General features: G+C 42.4%; 1 protein-coding gene across 6 annotated transcripts in view; it reads right to left on the bottom strand.

The window, feature by feature from the left end:
• The window catches only part of MYO1B (myosin IB), a 99,490-nt gene extending 92,910 nt beyond the window's left edge, over window positions 1-6,580 (bottom strand). For 3 of the 6 annotated variants that reach the window (XM_079311805.1, XM_079311807.1, XM_079311808.1), the window contains exon 1: window positions 5,988-6,118. The gene's annotated coding sequence lies outside the window, so the exon portion shown is untranslated. Of the gene's footprint in view, window positions 1-5,987; window positions 6,119-6,435 lie in introns of those variants that run through there. The other 3 variants (XM_079311804.1, XM_079311806.1, XM_079311803.1) reach the window with 2 other exon arrangements.
• Window positions 6,581-15,185: the final 8,605 nt, after the last annotated feature.

The following is a 15,185-nucleotide window of genomic DNA, read 5'->3' as shown; positions in this document are numbered from 1 at the left end:
CAGACAGACACTTGAAATTAGAGGATAAAAGTCATCAATTTCTAAATCAAGGCATCTCCAGCTCTTCCTGTGTATTGTATCATGAGATATTTCAGACAATGGGAGTGGTTCATGAAGTTGTATTTCAACACACAATAATCACACCCTTGCCCAGATGTCCACGAAGTTTAAAGCCAGCAGACGGTGTTTTTACTAACAACTAGCACGATAAACAGAGCTTTTTCCAAGTAAAATATAACACAGATTTAGAGAGGGACACCTTCTCAAAACATCAATAGAAAGCTAAAAAAAAGCAATTCCCTTCCGCAGACGGGAACCAGCCGGTCCCATGGCAGGCAAACTCAGCACACACTCACAGCTACTAAGTTTCCCCTCACCGTGTTTCGGTGAGAACTATCATCTGGCAGTTTTTAGGAAGCAAAAAGTTCTATTCACACGAGATACAGGCAAGCTCCCCGTGTTCCAAAAATCTGTTACAAGGCACGAGGAGCTCCGGCTCCACCCTCGCTCGCCAAAAGATCTTCCAGGGTTTCTCCTGGAGTGAACTTGGTTTCAACAGAGCCCTGCACTCTTTGATCACTGAAGGTGATCTCCAGAGCCCTTTCAAGCCCAGCAGCCTGACAGGCTGTGAGTGAGCAATGGCAAGTGTAGCCCTGTCTGCTCTGTGTGCTCCAGACCAGTGCCAAACCCACCACATCCCACAGCCACCACCACTCTGCATTGCTCCAGAGTGCCTTTTCCAGCCCTCTCCATGAGAAACAGCTCTCATGCTGTGCCTTATTTCCAGACTAAATTTATTCCTGATCCACCCCTCGACATCCACTTTTTCTTCTTTTTGCTAATGCTGCTGGGGTTTGGTTTTGTTTTTATATTTAAATGTGTTTTCTCGCTCACAGGGAAGTATTGGCAGAGGTTAATTTCAATGGACTTCATTCCAAACAATGCATAGCCAGTATTGCCTATTTCCCTCTTGGCTTTTCCATCCCAATCATCCTTTTCTGCTCCCTCTCCTATTTGAGCCCATCCTGACTGAGCAGGGTTTAAACTAGGCTGTACAGAGGACTCCTGGTACACCATGGTTCCAATATTTCCTCATCACTACCAGGAATACTCCCTCATAGAGAGATGGATTCATTTCCACCCCTTCCACGACTCTTTTTTCCTTCTCCAAAGGTTCACAGGGAATTAGCACTTCCCTAGCTTACTCTGCACAACAAATCCCCAGTGCTCCATCAGCCACAGACCTACTCACACATGTAAAAATTAGGAGGGGTCTCCAGACACTACAGCAGCCACGTGCTTATCTTGTAGGCTTAACTATTCCCAAAAACAATCTGCCTTTCAACCTCTACCACCTTTCTGCTGCCCTGTCTCCAAGCCTCTCTTGATGAGAAGGTAGAGCAGCTGTTTTTTTTTGCTGGAAGTTAGACATCCCAGGTCCCTTCCTTTCACATCAGGTAAGCATGAGCTCTGCTAGGAGAAGCTTTCTTCTTAGCCCTCAAAAATTAAGTCAACCTCTAGCCAAGCTATTAAGTGGACTGGTTCCCAGAGTTACAGAAAAAAATGGCAGCTCTTCATCTCTTCACTAGTGTTTCTATGTTAAGTTGGTTATTTGCTTCCACGGAGGAACAGTGGAGAGGATTAATAGCAACTCAGCTATTTAACAGCTCTCCTAAAAGCAGTGCTGACTTCTCACTGCAGTGCCATCCACAGAGCCCTTATGCAATAAGGATACCTCTGATCTAAAAGGATACCCTTAATTGTACTTCAAACTGCTTTAACACCAAGACAATAAAACACAGAGAGTAAGTGTAACTTCCTTTGCTTGTGCTTTCCCAAGATACAGAATTCAACACTGCATCACCCAGCAGCTCCCTCATTTCTGAGGTGCAGGTTCTCAAAGGTTACTGGCAGGGATTTAAGCACAGCATCAGGACACTGCATATGCTCCACTGTGCATAAAAACTAGTGGTTACCCTAAGGCCCAGTCTCTTCAAAGATCTCCAAATACCAGTAAACTCTTGAAGACAAAAGGAGAACAGACTACATAAAGAAAATGCATATAAAAGAGTAGAAACTTTTTGGGATGTGATGAAACATTTCAGGATGTCACAGCTTGCTGGTTTTCTTTCCATTGTAGCAAAGCCTACAGTCTAATTATTCTAACTTGTAATTTTATATTTGTGCTCTTATTGCAATTCAAAGTACCCCCAGTAGCACTTTAGAGTGTACAAACTATGAAAAGTATAGAATATTACAGAAAATGAAGCATAAAGCAAACAACAAGAGAGCTGACATACAAAGCATATCCGTGGGCCCAGGAAATTTGTACCAGTGCTGACCAGGCTGTGGTCACAGGTTTTTAAAAACTGATTTCTGCTTACAGTAGGGAAAAATGAGCCTTTCCTTGCTGCCTCCATTTAGAAAATACAACAACCACTTCTGATAGTACAACAACCACCAACCCTTCACCAGCTCAGCACCTCTTCCTCACAATGACCTCCTCTTTTTCTCCTTGATATATGCTCTTACTTTCCTGTTAAGTGTTAAATCTGGTCACCTAGGCTGCAGACCACCTCTCAATTGCTTTCCTCCCAAAAGCTGAAACGCTGGAAAAAAGATGTTGTTCCCCCAACCAGTTTCCACCTGGAAAGGGGACTTGATAATTCTTCTTTGTCTCTGAAACTGTATTTTTTTTAAGCACTAGTCTTTCCCACTGAAACTCACTCATCACCACAGTGATTTCACTGTCAGACTTGAAATATACATCAAAAAATGGATACAAGTTTACTTGAGTGATACCAAATGGGAAATTTCCCAGTAAAATGGAGTTGGGAGAGGCAAAAAGATTAATTTTCTGTAAAGTTTTCTCTAAAAGCTATGCCACTGTCAGGAAACAAAAAATCAAACCAAACCAAACAAAACAAAAAAAAAGAGGTCTCCACACTATTTAGAACCAAAATCTGGTGTAATACACACCAAAAGACCAAAGCTTTCCCAAACCACAAGCAAACTGGAGCACAACTGCAAAGGATGAATGCTTTGAGACTAATGCTCAAATACACCAGGAAAGATTCATAAAACAACCCTTGTTGCAATTCCAGTATCCTCTTTACTAGCTACTTCACAGCATATTAAAAGAGTTGCTGAGATTTCCACTATCCCATCAGTGCAAAATTAAAATGCTTAACTTTCTGGGAGGGTTGTGGCTTTGGGGATTTTTTTTTTATTTTTTTCATTCTGGGAACTGCAAAACAGAAGAAAATTAATGTTGTTCTTTACTGCTTCTTTATGACAAAGCATGCCTTGATGTTAGCTTATACACCAGAAATCAAGCTCTGGTTTCCTTCTTTTTTGGAGGATATGAATGGAGAGGTTACATAAGGGTGCAACAAGAGCTGTTACTTCCTTTCCCAGTTGAAGAGAAAAAGCTGTAGATCAAGTTACAGACTCCAGGGCTGGTCATTGCTACTCCAATCATCCTAAAATTTTTGCCAGTAGTCCCACAACAAACAGAAGATGATACTTAGAAGGCTCTGAGAATTTAATAGGCTAACAACATAGCTATAAGGGAGGGAAAAACCCTTTATTTTTGTCTTTCATCAAACTCAGGAAATTCCCCAAGCTTGATGCATACAGTCACTCAAATCACCACTTTCCATTTCGGTTAGCTGTTCATTAGTACAGTAAAAAAAGATGAATTAAATATAGGTTAAGAGTTACAGTCCCATACATGAGCTATGCTAAACAAGCTCAGCAGTCTGAAAGGGCACTAAACTTTAGTGGATATGTCAGCATTTGTCCCAGCTCTGACCACACAAGGCAAATGAAAGGAGGAAACTGTGTCCAGCTTGGCCCACACCAGAACTAAGCTTTTCTCCAAACCATCCCACTGGCACTTTCTTCACCTTCCTCTCCAATTCCCAAGGCGCTGCTACTACTGCTGCCGAAGGAAGATGAGATCAGACTCCAGCACCAGGAATTTCTGTTCCCACAGAGCTCAGGGAAACCAGATGATCTCAGAGAATCATGTGAAGCAAGACCCTGACACTTCCATGAGGCAGAGTATCTCCAGTTATGTTGCCAGCAGTTTCTTAAGAGTGCACAGTGGGAAAAATTAATGGTTTTGCTTATGTTTCCAATTGCTCTCTCCCACTTCCTCTCCTCATTTGCCAGACTTTTATTTTCCCTTCCCCCAGAAGCACTAGCAGGCTTGCAATGTACATTTGCCCTTCTAAAGGCAATTACATCAAGTCTTGCACAATGCCTGAAAGGGCTAACACAACAGAGCCAAACTATCAGCCCCTGGCATCATTTCCACACAGAGTTCCTCCCCACAGGTGAGATTTAACAAGGTCTCCTGAAAAAAAACAAAAAACCACCAAAAAAACCCCCCAAAAATAAAACACAGAAAGAAAATAAAAAGGCAAGCTTCTGTGGTTTAAGATGCTTTCATGAATCCTTCCACCTTCACTTTGCTGAGTACTTAATCTGTCCGTGGTGCTCATGAGGAGCCAGAAGACTTTTAGAGATCCAACACCACACAGGTGTTTCAGAAACATCCTAAGGATATGGAGGAACTTGTGGCAACCCAGCACAAGCCAACATAAGCAGTGAGCACTTTATGTCGCTTTGGGAAGAATGGGAATGCTCCAACCCTTACACCTTCACACAAAATTAAGCCACAGACAGCTCATTGCCTTGAGCACTAAATTGAAGACATTCTTCAACTCAGGCCTGGGACAACTGGAAATAAAAGCACGTGATGAGAAGAATGCCATTACCTTTCATATGTTTAAAAGCAGCCAAGGACTGAACTTAACTTTAACAGATGGGCTGGACTATTCCTGCTCTCTAACACTGCACGCTTTTGGGGAAAGCCTTGTTTTTGACACAGGGCTTGACAAAGTGATGATTCATCCAGGGAAGGATGGGCAGCTTGTTGCCAGCCTTAATTCACAATTAACAATAGGACAGACGGATATGGAAGGCTCATGATTCGACACAAAAATCGCAAAGTCAGGAGTTTTACCTGACCTTTATGCCAGTGGTCATTTCCAATCTGGATATATTTTAGATAGTTTCTCTGACATAAATTTTAAGAGTAGTTAGCTTTTATTTCACTACTGTTCCACTTGCCCCTTAGAACAGTGGTCCTGACTAAACACTGATTTAATGACATGGTGTGAAATTTCAAAGCTTTCAATTACTGGAAAAGGCAAACAGCACGTGTGAGCACGGAGGTGCAGCGGGCAAGGCAAGCGAGCACTGGACCACCGGTGAGCGCACCGCCAGCCCCGCTCCCTGTGGCTCTGCTGGAAGGCCATTGTTTCCCAGCGGGGAGTCCGGCCCCTCCGAGGAACAAAGGGATGCCCTTCCCAAAACACAGATGTCCCACACCGAATCCCAACAGCCTCCATGGGCGCACACAGGCGGTCTTCCTTGGGAGGCCACACCAACCCGTCCCCTCAGGGAAGTTCTCTAGGACAATGACCCTGCCCTGGAAAGCCCTTCCTCAAGTCTCCAAGTGTTTCCCGACAGCAGAATCCATCATCCTGCTCCAAGTTACCAGCGCTCTTCCCACGGCTCCCGCGGAGCCCCGCAGCCGAGCCCGTCCTTTTGGATTCAGCAGAGCCGCGCACGCAGGGTAATTATTTCAGACAAGAAGAAACAGATGCCACGCTCTCCTCGCGGAAAGAGCACGCACACACACAGACTCTCACACACACAGACACACACACACACTGGTACTCGAGGAGCGAGCCCCGGGCCGTCCCGGCGGGTGTGCGCACCGTGCTCACGCCTCAGTGAAGCCGTCCCAGCCCTGCAGCCACAGGGTCCCGCAGCCGCAGTTTGGAGCGGGGAAGGGGCGCCGAGCCGCCACACCACCGCCCCATCCCTTTTTCCCTATCCCCATCCCAAGCGCGTCCCGCGCGAGCTGCCGGAGCCCCGGTGCGGCGAGACAAAGGGAGCCGGGGGAGCCGTACCTGTGCCGCCCAAGGGCGATCCGCCGAGCCCCACCGCCGCCCCGAGCCGCCGGCGGACGCTGCCCTGCTGCCCTGCCCAGGAGCCGGCGGAGCGGAGCGAGCGAGCGGGGCTCAGCCCCGGCCCCTCCCCGCCCGCCCGCCAGGGGCGGAGGCGGCACCGCCCGCTCGCCCCGGGCCCGCAGCGCCGCCCGGCGGCACCGGGGTCCGTCTGGGGTCCGGGCTGCACCGACACCCCGGGCTGCACCCACTCCCGGAGCTGCACCGAGATCCCCGGGGCTGCACGGAACCCCCGGCTATACCCGCTCCCGGGGCTGCACCCAACCCCGCACTGCACCGACACCCCCGGGCTGCACCGAACCCCTCGACCCCCGACCCTCCGCCCTCCTCGCCTGGTCTCCCGCGCTCCAGACCCGCCTGCTCTGCGGTTCTCCAAGTTCGTTTCTTTCACCCTCGCCTCGAGCCGTCGAAAGCTAAGCAAAAAGAGAAATTGGTCTGTTTCGGTGTGAAACCCAGCATCTCCCACTTGGTTCCTGCAATAATTCTGTAGTTCCCCAACTGAGTATAAGCGCCCGAAAGTATTTGGAGCAAGCTTTGACATAGCCTAGCTTATCTGCCCAACCCTGCCCCTGAAAAGCGCAGGAGCCATCGCGAATGGAGAGCGACTGCCCCGCTGTGTGGAAAGAGGGGCAAAGAAATAAAAAAAAATAAAAAAAAAAAAAAAAGCCCTAAAGGGCTCAAATTGTGTTTCTGGGACTAATGGCAAGGAACGGAGGTTTCTCCCCACTCACAGATGGGATGGAGAATGTAGGTCTGTATAATACACTGACACACCTCCCGGAGAAATACCCCGTGTGAAAAGTTTTAATGCTGGTGCTCTTATTCCTAATAAACAAATTAGCACATTTTGTTACTTTCTCATACTTGCAAGCAGATTTTCCCCAAGTTGGGTTGTTTTTAAACAGCAATAAGCTTCCATTCAACCCCAAGCTAAACCTACATTTGCTAAATAACAGTGAGAAGAGGACCTGAACTGCAGATACACAACCAGAACTCTTCAGTATGTGGAAGATATCCAACTTAAATCACGAGATTCAATGCAATCAGAACCACACAGTGAAGATGCAGAATGCATTCTAAAACCCTTCCTCATTAAAACACTTCAGATATTTCAAATGCAATGCTACATTTTCAGATACACATCTCCTTGGTAGTCCTTCTGTTTATAGGAAGAGAACGTGTTCTCACACAATTTTCAAATCTGTAACTGTAGAAGTGCTGGAGACAACTCTCAGATGAATCCTTGCAGCCCTGCTGGTACACAGACTCACCACTGCTTTATTATTCTCAGCAAGGATGCTCAGCTCCTGAGATTTGTCTTGCCCTTAATTTTTTAATATCTGTGAAATCAATTGCTGCTTTCATTAGAAGTGGTCAACAACTACTTCAACAAAATATTTTTACTGCTGAAGAGCTGAGAGCTTGGTCAAAACTCAGGAGTATGGAAACAGTGACAGCCTGATGCAGATATTCTCAGGAGGGTAATTAGCTTTAGTCTGAAAAAGGCACAGGCAAAAAACATTTCTGAACAGCACCAGTAGCCTCTTTTTTTACCTCTCTCTCACTTCAGGTAAGTGCTTTGCTCATGACTCAACTTACTTTCTGGGAGATAGTTATTGCATTCTTTCCCAAATAACAAAGGGAAATAGAAATATAACAACAATAAAAAAGAAGCAATTTCCTTTTACTCCAACTCTAAATGAAAACTAAATTCAAGTTTCAGTAAGGAAAGCAACTACTGTCCAGTCAACACTATTTATCTACAACACACAGAACAAAAAGAAACATCCCAAGACAGTGACTGCAAGCTTTTCACTGAGAGAGTACACATTTTAACTTAACACATTAAAATTATCATCACCATGGCATTGAAACACAGATTTTTTTTACCTCAGAGGTTGAAATTCTCCATTTGATCCCAAGAGAAGGGTCACAGGGGAATAAAGCAGTGCAGCTTTCCTTCCATGGTCCTACCACAGTACTTCAAGAGGGGTGACACTGGCAATACTTCTCAGGTGCACTCTTCATGCCTCTTTGATATTCAAATTCCTTTAAATTGAACTTCCATCCATAACTGCTGGTGATATTTACTAGCATTTATAACACAGACATTAATATTATTATATTCTATAATAATACAATATCTTTGTAAAGTTGCCTTGTGCTGCAGGAAACAAACCAAAATTTGTTTTTCCCAGCCTTTCAGCACTCCATTTCCTGCTTTGTTTCAGGTTTCTGTGAAAGGAGATGTCTCATTATCCATCCTTATTCTGAGACAATTTTTCAATTTCACTAGAAAATGTGAATTAGCAGCTTGTCACTGTATCTTAAATTATTTGCTTTGTAGAGCAAGCAAAGGAAGAAACATAGGTCCCAAAACCTGTGTTCTTCCCTTAAAGCAAGTTTGTGCAATGCAAAGAGCATCCAATTCAATCTAGAATATTTTTCATTTTATTACATCTACTGGAGTACATAATTACCACTGAAACAATCTGCAGTAAATAATATTTAAAAAAATCTGAAACAGACTATAAGGCATGCCTGGTCACAGATGATCAGTTAGACACTGATTATTTTCTGTAAGATATGGCTCATTTCTCATAGCCAAACAGTATATCCTGGGCCATATAGGAGATCAGGATAATCAGTATTCAGTACACATTCAGGTCTCTCTCAAACATGAGGCATAACCTGGAGGATATTTAAGGGGAATTTCCAACTACTGAATCATTAAATATGCTTTCTTTAGCACACAGATGTCACCCTGAAGGGGCACAGACAGAGGCTTTGTTCACCAACAGCCCACAGCCATTTCAGAGAAGAAAATGGGAACGTGCATCCCTTTTTTGCAGGTCCTGCATCACAATTTACCAAAAGCTGTGACAGACATCCATGTGCATCAGACCAGTTAAAGAGCTGCTTATTTACAATGATCTTTCTTTTTTTTTTCATATTGTTTTTCTGTGTGTTTCCACAGGATGAATTACAGTTTCTTGATGGCAGCCTTGAAGCCTACAGCTTCACAAACCAAGGAAACAAAACCCACTGTGAAGCTGAGACTGAAAGGGCCAAGCTGTGGAAATTTAGGGTATGGTTTAACCTGACAAACCACGAATCAAACACAAAACAACCCTTGGATTGGCCCTGATAGTCCCTGGCAATCAGAAGAGCATTGGCCAGTGGCTGGAAGCACCTCCTAGCCAACCTTGCAAGAAAAGAGTCAAAGAACAGCAGACCCAACCTCTTCAGAGAACAAAACTACTGGGAACTGCAATTTGCACAGCCTGGCAGGATTTGCAGAAAGGCAGGGCAGAAATTTAGTCCCAGTTCATGGTGCTAGGATGAGGACAGCTCACCAGAAATACAGAGACTCCTGATGGTATCAGTTAAAACTGGATGGGAAGTGTCTCAAATGCATTGGGTTGGTTGAAACATGTATTTAAATTAACAAATCAGGTATTATTATTTATAACTTAAAATTAGTTTGCAATAGCTAAAAAGAAAAATACATCAACCTTTGTTTTTCTTAATCCTTTCATACAGAAGGATATTTACTAATTGACGTGATTTTATTATTTCATATTTTTTAGATATGCAATTTTCATATATGGAGAGATTAACTAGGCAAGATCAAATTTTTTCCTATTCATAAATGAAGAAATTGAATCAGCAAGAATAATTTAACCAAATAAAGCCATAAATACTTAATTTCCTTGATAGAGTGGAAAACAGTTTAGATTTCCATGTTTCTAATCCCATTCTTAGCCATTTTTCCTCTCCTCAGTGAGAAAATCCTTCATGTTCATAAAATGTGGCAGCTTTCTAAGTGTAGGAGTTGTGGGAATATACTTTACAGTAGTTAGAACACTTTTCTACTTCAGGCAAAAAAAACCCCATTATTCATAAAACAACAGAAAACTTTAAGACTGAGCAGGAGATTTAACAATAACAGTCTCTGGCTTCTTTGTCATGGGAAATGACCACAGGTTTGAGCTCTGGCTGTACACAAGTGAAGGATTCAACAAACCAGCTGCCAGAGAATTCCAGGTTTTAGACTAAAAAAAACCCCAGAAAGCACAGCTCATCCTTCACCCACCTGTGGCAATTTAAACTGCACACAATTAGGAGAACAAGCAGTGGCTCTGGAATGCTCCTCGGGTGCTTTGGAAAGCATCAGCTCATTCAGTACTGAGACAGATCATCTGCTTTCCCTGAGATGGATCTTATATAGGATTTGTATTTCCACCTGTCAAAATACTGTCAGCTTTCCATTTTGCCATAATGTCTCCTCAGTTTTGCCAAGGAGGGATTTTGGCTTTTTGCCACCAATCAGCATGGTGTTTTTCTCCTTTGCAGCAAAGGCCTGAGCAAGATAGCTTCAAGGACTGGACCTAGAATTTAAGAGAAGAGATCACCTCAGGGGAGATTTTACCTTGTGTGTTAGGATTAAGCACAAGATCTGAGAAGCAGTGTTCACTTAGTAATTCTGGTTTTTCAGTTCAAGAGTAAATGCACTCAGTAAAATTAATGAAAGCACACCCCCCCCCCCCAAAAAAAAAAAAAAAAGCAAGCATGAGAGCTGCAAGAACCTTCTGAACTGTCATCTTGCTATATTCTGCAAACTTGGAACATATTTCAAGAGTTCAAGGAAGAGTCTGATCAGAGTTAAGTTCTGAAATTGCAGACTTCCTAAGTAATATTTCCCAACTCTCCCAAAGGATTTCATCATTGATGTTACAGAAGAGGAGAAATTCTAGGATTTTTCCTAGTAGAAAAAATTAATCTTTCCTCCCTCTGCAAAATAAGTACTATTGAGACATAACTGCATGCATCCCTTCACAAGTATCCCGTCAAGCAAGTCACAGAAATTGTAATTAGGAAAGGAAAAGGCTCAGTGTCCTGTGAGATCCAAAAGTTCATGTCAGATCACTCAGCACAACAAGTGTCAAGAGAAAAATCTTCAGTTTGAATCCACACAGCACCAGGGAACTGTCTCTTCTTGCAAATAAAATTACCAAACATAAAGGCACTGAAATTGAGCTGTAGGTGTATGCAAGTTTACTTTCAGAATAAACCCAAGTATATTTTATAATACTATGTTATTATTATTACTATAATATTATATTTTATAATACCATGCCATGAGCTGCTGGTGCCTGGGAATGACCATCTCTGTGTGGTGGTGTGAAGTGATGTGAAACTCTGTTGAGGAGTTATGCTTTATTATTATTATTTTCCCCACTATTTAAAACTGGTCTGCAATTCCTACTAGAAATTTTTATATACAAAAGTAATTTACAGGAGATGGGGTTAAAAAGGGAGTTCCACAACTTTAGCCAACAGAAGTTGAAAAGAGAATTTTTTTAAGAGGTCTTATCCTAAATACTGACACTGAGCAGTGTCCAGGCATTTTGCAGACAAAGAAGCACATATTTCCTCTAATGTATGATTCCCTCACCTGTGTGATTTTTTTCTAAAGAAGGGTTTAAAAGGGACCTGGCTATGCAAGTTTTAAGCTGTACATCCAAACCCTTTTTGAGTCCAGGCAAAAGTGCAGACAGATGGACAATTCAGCCAGGCTCTTTGCTGGCTATGCACCAGTCTATAAATGGCAGCAGTGATGGAAGCAGCAGGAGTAAGAAAGAGAATCACAGCATGGAAAAATCAATGGCTAAAGAACTTCTAAATTAAAAGTTTCTGGAAGTTCCTTCTGACTAATTCTGTAAACCTGAGAGCCTTCCACTTCCCCTGCCAGCTAAAGAAAAGGGACCAACTTACCTGGGGCACACAAGAACAATTATTTATTCCACCTTAATTGCAAGAAATGCCCATGAAAGGTAATTCAGCTGTGAAGGATGTGACTGCACATGCCAGGCAGATGTTGCCAGCACCAGAGCTCTTCCTGTGTTCCCCAAATGTTAACTCCTCACTGGGGATTACACGTCTTAAACGCAGGCAGAGAGAAATTTCTTTGTTCTCCAGCTTTATTACAACAGAGTGAACTCTTTGGGAGTGCAAATTTTTGCCAAGAAGCAGCAAATTAATAACATATGTACGTGGTGTGTTTCTGGTTCCATCACAGGTGAGGGCAATGCTTGTGAGAGAAGATGTTCACAGCTCTCCTGAAGCAAGAACCTTGAACCCAGCCCAGCCAAGAACCAACTGCAGTTCTGCTGAAAAAGAGGCAGCAGAGGTGAAACTGCTTCCTCATCAATGCTGCTACAGAGCTGTTCCATGCCTGTTTGAATCCAAAATATACTTTATTAAATGTCACCAGATTAAACAGTCTCAGTAAAAAGTGTAATTTATAGGAGCAGTTCCATTGGTTCACTGATTGTGCATGATTTAGCTATTCTGTGGTTATTGTTCTGTGAAATATATAGATTCTCATTCTCACATTATTATCAACTTCTGTGTATTTATGGTGTTTGGTTCTATGCATGTCCTGTCCTGCAATATATATTACAAACCATTTGCTTTCATAGATCACCTCAATAAATTATTGCAGACTTTCTTTTCTTGAAAATATTCACTTCATTTCCTATTCACTTATTAAGAAATATATTGTGCAAGTAATAAACCCATTTACCATTTACCTCCAATACTGTTTTAACTAAAAAGGCCTTGCTACTTCTCAAAGGGCTGCAACCAATGAAGTTCCTAAACCATGTTTATGTTTAAGTGCTATTCCTAAATGCACACTAATTTGAAGCAGAAGAATTGGCCTGAGCCAGGCTTTGCACAGAAAATACTCTGTAAAATCCATAATAACTGCTTAACACAGATTAGTGGCTTTTTCCCCTTCAAACAGATGCACAGGTTTGGGGTTGACAATCCCAAAAAAAGCTGGGTATTGTACCCACTTCCAATATGAAACGAAAAGGTGAAGAGAGAAGAACATAAATTAAAACCCCATTCCAAGACATTTTGGGGGTATTACCCCACAGACCACAACAGGTCCGAAGGTCACATTTCACATGCATATATAGAGATATTTGTCTGACACTTACCAAACAATCAGACTGGCTACTTGCTTTAAAGAGCCCTGAACAAGTATTAATTGAAACCATCTGTAGGACACGCTATCTCTGAAGTAACTAGAGATGTTCAGCTGACTTTGGACTAAATTACCCAACAGTTTCCACACAGAAAAAGCACATTCATGAAAGTGATTTACTGTTTTAATATAACACACACAACTATAAAGGGCTCAACCATGACCCTATGGTTTCTATGATTATTCTCTTTAGAAAAGCACAGCTGAGAGAGAAAACAGCTAAAAGCTGCCTGTTCTTCTGCATCATTTGTCCATGAGCCCTAAAGCACCTGCTTAAGAGATGAATTAGTTTGCTTGCCTTAAAAAAAATAAAGGCAGTGGGAGTCCTGAGGGAATGAGCTAAAAAACAAACCTTTCCTCCCACACATCACCCATCCCTGTGAGAGTTAGATGTGGTGAACTGAGAGTACAAGGATTGTTCCTGCCATACATTTTATAAATATTGGGAAACTGATGAGGAAACAGTGTCTGCTCCTCTTACCCAACCCATTTACTTAATACAAGAATAATAACAAGTGTCCATACTGGTCAAAATTCCTTGCTGTGCTGCTCCACATCTAGCAAGGGAGACTCTGTGATCTGGTGAAAGGATGGCTAAAACACATTTGTCTCATTGGAAGAATTAGGGTTGGTATCTATATCAAGACAGCATAGCAGAAAAGATAGCAAAGTCTCCAAAGGGCTGGAATCTTGACTACTGAAGTCTACCAGCTTTGTTTGCAAAGCTACGTAGGCTATAATGAATGTTTTTGACTGTAGGGAGAAAAATGAATGGCTTAAGTCCAGGAACTGTCTCAGCCTACATACAGAACTAGGTCTGTAGGAGATCCTTATTCAGCATGTTTCCTACAAAGGACATTAATTTACATTTTCTTGTTTAAAGAACAGATAACTTCTCCACGTGAGAAATTTCAGCCAACAGGGGCTCAGAGGAATGAGTGAGCACTGCAGAGAGCACTGCACATTTCATACAAACACTCACCAACTGTTACCACTTGGAGATTTCAAAGCTCACAGAGAAAATGGTTTTTTTTTCCCCCAGAGCAGTAACCAGGGTATCAACCCTGGTTTATTTTCAGTTGCTCACCCCTAGACAGTGCAGTGAGAGGCAAGAGGCCCTAATCAAGCTCAGATGCAAGGAAGGACTTCTCTTAAAGGCTATCAGTGTTAATGAACAACTCAGTCTTCTTTAAATATCCACACTGTGATATGGGCAAGTGTCTGAGTTTATCATGTCCTCGATCTTTTGAACAGCCAGATTTTATTTGCTAAGCATTGATCAGGCCAGAAGGAATGAGCTTATCCCGAGTGGCAGAGGCTGGACTTGAATCCTGGACTTTAGACTGCAAAATGTTCAGGATTTGATAAAATTTTGCCTCAGCCAGCTATGTTGAGTTGTGGGCTGTCACTGTAAACCCAGAGGCTAAAGGAAGCTGTCCTGGAGTCTTATTGGAAAACAGAAAGGCACATCCTCACCCTAAAAGCCTTGTGTATCTGAAAGCTAAAAAGAGATGCTGAAACTTTGTGCCAAAGGTAACAACTGAACATACTGATTTGCTGTTTCTTGTTCATGTTAGAAGAGAGGATTCCAAATTAAAAGCCATACTAAAAACCAGAAAGCAAATATCACCCCAGTTTTTAAACAAACCCTTCAGAAAACTAGACCCTTCAACTCATTTATGAGGTGAATTTATACAGATTCTTTTTATCCTTTGATTAGTTATTTTATTGTCTTTTTATTATGCCAGGAATCTACAGCTGCAATATTGTTACAAAAAGCATACAGGTGTTCAATTTAAAGTAAAAAGTCTTTTGTGCAATTTTTTAATAATGAAACTATTTCTACTAGCATTAGATTTTTATGAAGCTTTTTGAACTCATGCTTTTCATATCTATTGGTTTAGCTGATACAGTGAAATATCTCCTGCAAAATTATTATAGCCCAGTGTAATTATCAATCTACTAAAGGAAGGCTTTTCAAATGCTTACTCACTGACCTGTTGAGTGTCCTGTTGCACAACAGCCCCTCATGAAGGCATTAATCATGGACATATCACTGTTGGAACATTCAATATGTTACACTG

This window comes from Erithacus rubecula (genome assembly GCF_903797595.1).
Source record: "Erithacus rubecula genome assembly, chromosome: 8".
Lineage (NCBI taxonomy): Eukaryota > Metazoa > Chordata > Aves > Passeriformes > Muscicapidae > Erithacus > Erithacus rubecula.
This window is presented reverse-complemented; position numbering and strand designations above follow the sequence as displayed.